The sequence below is a fragment of the Mandrillus leucophaeus genome, unplaced genomic scaffold (assembly GCF_000951045.1).
Source record: "Mandrillus leucophaeus isolate KB7577 unplaced genomic scaffold, Mleu.le_1.0 Scaffold101, whole genome shotgun sequence".
In the NCBI taxonomy this organism is placed as follows: domain Eukaryota; kingdom Metazoa; phylum Chordata; class Mammalia; order Primates; family Cercopithecidae; genus Mandrillus; species Mandrillus leucophaeus.
The window spans coordinates 3,678,474-3,685,230 of NW_012098210.1; the positions used below are offsets into that span (position 1 = coordinate 3,678,474).

A 6,757-nucleotide genomic window follows, 5' to 3' on the forward strand; every position below is an offset into this window, starting at 1 on the left:
ACGGAGTTTCGCTCTTGTTTCCCAGGCTGGAGTGCAATGGTGTGATCTCAGCTCACTGTAACCTCTGCCTCCCAGGTTCAAGCGATTCTCCTGCCTCACCCTCCCGAGTAGCTGGGATTATAGGCATGCGCCACCACACCTGGCTAATTTTGTATTTTTAGTAGAGATGGGGTCTCTCCATTTTGGTCAGTGTGGTCTGGAACTCCGCCGCCTGCCTCGGCCTCCCAAAGTCCTGGGATTACAGGCATGAGCCACTGCACTGAGCCCCAGATTCTACATTTCTAACAAGTGTCACCGCCTCCTCCAAGATGCCCTGAACTCTGAACTGAGCTTCATCCCTCCATCCGCCCCCCCACCCTCCCATTCGTCCTGGGGATTCCCAGATCTTATTTTAATGCAAACCCTTTTGTGAGAAAGTATTGCAAGAAAGCGTTGCTTTCTTAAACAATGCAAATTGTTTTGACTCCAACAGGTTTGGCCATAATCTGTGGAAGGAAATTGGCAGAAGGCCAGAGAGGAACTAGAGGAAGCTGGAAGCAGGCAGGTCAAGGCCAGAGGAACTCACACAGCTGGCCTCCCTGGATGGTGAGAGGTGGGTGGTGGGGAGGGAGAGGGGAGGTACTGACTGGGGGGAGCAGACCATCCATGCACCCCGTGTCCAAGGGAGAATTACATGCACAGGCTTATCAGGGGTGACACCAGCATCCAGCAGGGAAAGGTGTTTTGCAACCAGGAGCTCCGTGCTCAAAAAATAACATTCAGCACCAAGGAGAGGGATTTTCAAGAACAAAGCAGAGGTTAAGGTGCAGGCAGGGTCCTGGCTAGGTGCAAGCCACATCGATTGTGTTGTGCTGGTATTTCTAAATCTGTAACTAAGATTCTAACTTTTTTAATTGGCTGTTTTGGCTCGGGGCTACTTAGCAATCAAGAACAAAATGGGGGCACTTATGGCATCTCTTAAATATCGTTTATTCCTGACGGTGCCCAAGCCAAATCATGTCATCACCTCTGATGTCCTGGGGAAAACAAATAGAGGAAGCAGGAAGCAAAGGGCTGGTGGGTTTTCCTGAGCTTTGGGCCCACTTACGACAGCCAAATGGTGGAAGCCTCCACCCAAAGTTAACGGGCTTTCTAGGCTCATTTGCACAAGAGCAGACTCCAAGAAGTTTCTTCTGGAATTTCAAATGTGATGTGATCTGCAAATCTGCTCCCTGCCAGCTAGAAAGATGCTGACCTGTGCAGATGGCTGTTTCCAAAAGTCGAGCTGTCAGACTCTCTCCAAAGGCAGGACCCAGGCCTCCCTCATCTGTCTGTGGAGCCCTCATAGGCAACATCCTGCCTTAGAGATGGGTTTTACTTAGAATTACAGAACATTTTTCCTCTTTGCATTATCTCAGCTCCTAACTTATGTTTAACATTTGAGCTAATGTCCTTCTTTGCCTCATCTTGGGTGTTTTGTGGATTTGTTCGTGCCTCCACTCAACAAACACGCATTCAGTTCCTCCCATGAGTCTGTCTGCTCCGTGCGGGAGCCATAATGGTGGGCAACAGAGGCAACGTGCCTGCTATTAGGTGTTTTGTTGTGGTGGCACACGCATGCACATATAACCAGAGGTGTGCTAGTGTATCAGCTCTATGCCAGAGTAGGGGTGAGGGAGCCATAATTTGTACTATTTGCCAGTTTCTATGATGTAAATGGTGACCCAGCCAATTTCAAATTACCCACATGATGTCACTGAATGTGGAGTTAATAGAGATGCGTATGATCATCTCTCAGGAGCCTGTATGACCTGCTCCGGAACAATTAATTTAATTTAACTGTTTACTTTGTAGCCTTTACACGTATTAATTTACTTCTACAAACAATATCATAGCTCTCCAAAGTCAGAGCTGAAGTCATCTCAACTGGGAGGTTATTGATGGATTGGTGATGGTCCTCCAGGTCCCTCTCCCTTCCATGCAGACACCTAGGTGAAGGCCCAGCCCCAGGTAGACACAGGAAGAGGCGAGGCCAGAGCAGAAGAGAAATGGTACATGGAGCTACCGCTGGAGCTGAGGATTATTTAGCAGTAAATCTTTTTTGATTTTCTATTGCATGCCTGGCAGTCCACGGGAATCCACAGAAGCCACAATGAATGAGTCACTGCCACTGCCTTCAAGGTACTCACAGTCTGATGCAGAAGGGATAATGACCATGCACTGTGGAAAAGTGCTGTGTTAAACATGGGAATTAGCAAGAAAGATTTGCTAGAGAAGGCAAGTCTGAAAGGAGGAATGGGGGCATCCAGGTGGAGAAGATGGGAAAGATGCAGAATCACTGCAAAAAAGAAAACAAGACTATGGTGCATTCAAGAAGCTGCAAGCGGTCCAGTACAATGGGAATGTGGACACAGATGGAGGACAGTGACAGGACGAGGCTGGAGAATGAAAGAAGCAAGATCTGCAAAGATCCCTCCTGCTGCTTGCCCTGTGTCCTCTTGGGAAGCACTTCTCAAACTATAATGGGCACACAAATTCCCTGGGATCTTGGTAAAAAGCAGCTTCTGCTTCAGCAGGTTTGGGGTGGACCAGATTCCACATTTCTAACAAGCTCCCTGATTATGTTGACACTGCTGGTCCATGGACTATCCTTTGCATAGCAAGGGTGTAAGGAAGAGGAGAGCGCTGAAGGGTGTTAGGAAGGTGGATTCCACGATCAGGCTTGCATTTCTAAAGATGACTCTAGTTGCTGGGGGCAGGATGGGCTGCAGGCAGCCACAGCTGCAGGAGCAATGGTGGAGAAAAAGAAGGTTAAGAGTTAAAGTCTAGGTTAGGTGCGGTGGCTCATGCCTCTTATCCAAACACTTTGGGAGGCTAAGACAGAAGGACTGCTTGACCCAGGAGTTTGAGACCAGCCTGGGCAACATGGCAAGACCCCATCTCTACAAGAAATAAAAACTCAGGCAGGCATGGTGATATGCACCCGTAGTCTCAGCTACTTGGGAAGCTGAAATGGGAGGATTCCTTGAGCCCAGGAGGTCAAGGCTGCAGTGAGCTATGATCCTGCTGTTGCACTCCAGCCTGGGCAACAGAGCAAGACCCTGTCTCAAACAAAAAGAATGAGTTAAATCTGGCACTTTGATGAGCTTGAGAGGCACCATTTGGATGCTGCTTTGTGTCAGGCTTCTTGTCCTCACCACCTGTCTCACCTGTTTCTCCTCCCAAGGTGGATCTGGAGCCCCCAGGATCCCTCCTACTCCAGGACATCTTCTCAGGCCTCTGTGTGCCAGCTTGCGTGGCATCACTTGGCTTTACAGAATTGGGCAAAGTCATGCTTAATGTCACTCAGTCCTGTTTCAGGGTGAAGTCATTTATTTTAGGGGCAGATCTATTTCAGTAGCTTTATTTTTTTAATGTAGTTATTTTTATTGTTTTTCCTTTTCAATAAAATAAATACTTGCTATGTAGTTTCTCCTGAAATTATAAATTAACTGTTCAGGGTTAAGAAGGCTCGAATTATTCTATTGAATCTATGAAACATTCAGCTTTATGAGAAACAGATTTTTACTTTTTTTTTCTCATTACACATTATTATATAACCTTTAAGGATAATAAAGCTGTGTTAAGATTTAAAATTTGAGAAATCTGTCTATACCAAGTTTTTAAAAGTGCATTAATCAAGGCTAAATTTTAAATATTGATATACACATATTTCATAATCTGAATCTGTTTAACATTAACACTAGCCTTTCTCTCTGTTATTTTTTTTCCCTACAAGATGACTTGACTTTGCAGAATAGCGGTTTCCAACTAGTGCTGACTTTGTCTCCCTGGGAACATTTGGCAATATCTGATGAAATTTTTGTTGTCATCGGTAGGGGAGCTAATGGCATTCAGTGAGTAGAACCGAAGATGCTGCTAAACATCCTACAATGCATAGGATGGAACCCCATAACTAAGAAATATCCAGCCCAAATGTCAACCGTGCCAAGGTTAAGAAACCCTGCTGCAAAGTGCAACTCAATTCCCATTTTATGAATATCCTCTCTGTTCAATGTAATTCTGAAAACACAGACCTGACTAACTTGCATATACTACTTGTACCAGACTGTGTGGCATGGGCAGAACTTGTCATCTCTTTCTAGCTCTGTAAGCCCAAGGCTTTCTATTAGCTTTTAGGGCTTGGTATTTGCATCATTTTATGAGTCTATAAGGCTCAAAAAAGTCTTTGTTAAGCATTTACAAAACATTTATTTGAAAACTGTTCTGCATGAAAATATGTTGAATTCAGTGAAAGAAAACAGTACGTTATCAAGTTTGTTGGCACAAGCCTTACTTTTAGGTTTTAGGGCTGGATATTTGTATCTTTCTATGAGTACCCACTGGGCCCAAAATTGTCTTTTCTGAGCTTCTACAAAACGTGTGTTTGAAAACATGTTTTCTATGTGAAAACATGTTGAATTCAGTGAAAGAAAACAGAGCATCATCAAGGTTTTTGGCAGAAACTAGGATTTTATCTTTTAGGGTTGGATATTTGTATTTTCTTTTTTCTTTTTTTTTTTTTTTTATTATTTAGATGGAGTCTCGCTTTGTCACCCAGGCTGGAGTGCAATGGCATGATCTGTGTTCACTGCAACCTCTGCCTCCTGAGTTCAAGCGATTCTCCTGCCTCAGCCTCCGGAGGAGCTGGGATTACAGGCCCGCACCACCATGTATGGCAAATTTTTTAATTTTTAGTAGAGATGGGGTTTCGCCATGTTGGCCAGGCTGGTCTTGAATGCCTGACCTCAAGTAATCCACCTGCCTCAGCCTCCTAAAGTGCTGGGATTACACAGGCCTGAGCCCCCATGCCAGAACAATATTTGTATTTTCTATGAGAGTTCACTAAGCTCAGAATTGTGTTGTCTGAGATCCCACAAGAGGTCCTTTGAAAAGAGTTACACAGCTCTAGCATAGACTGTGAGCAGGGGAGTAGTGAGAAATGAAACAGGGCAATCACCAGAGAACAGAACACAGCGAACCCTACGTGCAGGACCAAAACGAGGGCAGCTAAGTTGCAGGATGCTGGGCTCTACCCAACTGGCCAGCCTGTTGGGAACAAACATTGGCTGAGCCTGTCTCTGTGCTGGGCTTGGCGGCCAGGCCTGGGGATGCAGGGTTGGAGGCCACTGTCAAGGAGCCTCGAACAGGCCAGCAGCTGAGCAGACTTGAACAATGCATGCAGGTCTTTAATTAGTTCATCTGTGATTAGGGCCATTAACAAGGGGATCTGGATATAAAATATGGGGTTTTCTCCTAGTCTGGAGGGCAAGGGAAGACCTTCCTGTGGAAATGATGTTTGGGTTGAGACCTGAAGATTAAGTGAGAATGAGGCATGTTAAAAACCCATTCCCAGTTCTCCTCACTGCTGGTGGGAGTGCAAAATGGTACAATGGCTTTGAAAAACCATTTGGCAGTTTCTAATAGTTAAACATATGGGCCAGCAATCCCACTCCTAGCTATATACCTAGGAGAAATCAAAACATATGTCTACACAAAGACTTGTATCCAAATGTTCATAGCAGCTTTCTTCATAAAAGCCCCGTCCTGGAAAAAAAAATGCAAATTCCCAGCCGGGCACAGTGGGCTCATGCCTGTAATCCCAGCACTTTGAGAGGCTGAGATGGGTGGATCACCTGAGGTCAGGAGTTCAAGACCAGCCTGACCAACATGGCAGAACTCCGTTTCTACTAAAAATACAAAAATTAGCTGGACATGGTGGCGCGTACCTGTAGTCCCAGCTACTTGGGAGGCTGAGACAGGAGAATCTCTTGAACCCAGTAGGTGGAGGTTGCAGTGAGCTGAGATTACACCACTGCACTCTAGCCTGGGAGACACAGCAAGACTCCGTATCAAAAAAAAAAAGAATGGAAATTCCCATCAACAGGTGAGTGAATAATAATAGTGAGGTATATTCACACAATGGAATACTACTTAGCAATCAAAATGAATGAATTATTGAAACAGAACAACATGAATATATCTCACAGGGAAGCCAGATACGAAAAAGCACACACTGCATGATCCCATTCACACGAAGTTGGAGAAGAGACAAAAACCAGCCTACAACCACAGAGGATGGAAAGGTGATTCTCTTGGGAGTGGGAGGGGCTGTTAACTGGAAAGAACTTTGTCGGGGATGGAAGCTTCTATCTTTGAATTCAGGTAGCGGTCACATGGGTGCACACACACACAAATACCTTTTTCACCTTTTACACTCAAAATTTATACATTTTACAGTATGCAAATTCGACCTTCCTTTTTTTAAAGCTCCTAAAATCCCAACACTCACCACCCTCAAAGCAAGTGGACTAACCGGCTGCAAGTCCCCACACTCTTCTTCAGCTCTTCCCTCCCACTTGCCCCCACCAAGGCCACTCACAGTGTCCAGCTGCACACAAACAGTATGGCTCTGACCACTGGCCCCTGGGGTGGGGAGCTCTTTGCTGGCTACGCATCTGACATGGGGAGCTTTCAGCCTTGCCCAGCCACTGGCCAGAGCAGAGGGGGGCCTCCCCAGTCCTGGGTGTCTCATGGACACTGACCAGGCCGGAAGGAGAGAAGGTGGGTGGGTTCCTGTCCTTGGGCTCCAGGGAAGGCCCAAGTTCTTTGTTGTATCTCACTGGGCTCCAAGTGCCGTAACAGAGCCTCTGGCTTTGTTGCGAAGATGTTAGAACCCATTTGATGGAGTGGTGGGGAGGAGGACCTCCTTGTACTCCTAGGGACCAGGGTGAGTCCC

At 46.0% G+C, this 6,757-nt stretch overlaps 1 long non-coding RNA gene across 1 annotated transcript in view; it reads right to left on the minus strand.

The window, feature by feature from the left end:
• Nucleotides 1-953: 953 nt before the first annotated feature.
• Nucleotides 954-6,757, minus strand: part of LOC105535994 — a 13,176-nt gene continuing 7,372 nt past the window's right edge. The window contains exon 2 of the long non-coding RNA XR_001005530.1: nt 954-2,760. This is a non-coding gene — a long non-coding RNA (uncharacterized LOC105535994). The remainder of the gene's footprint in view (nt 2,761-6,757) is intronic.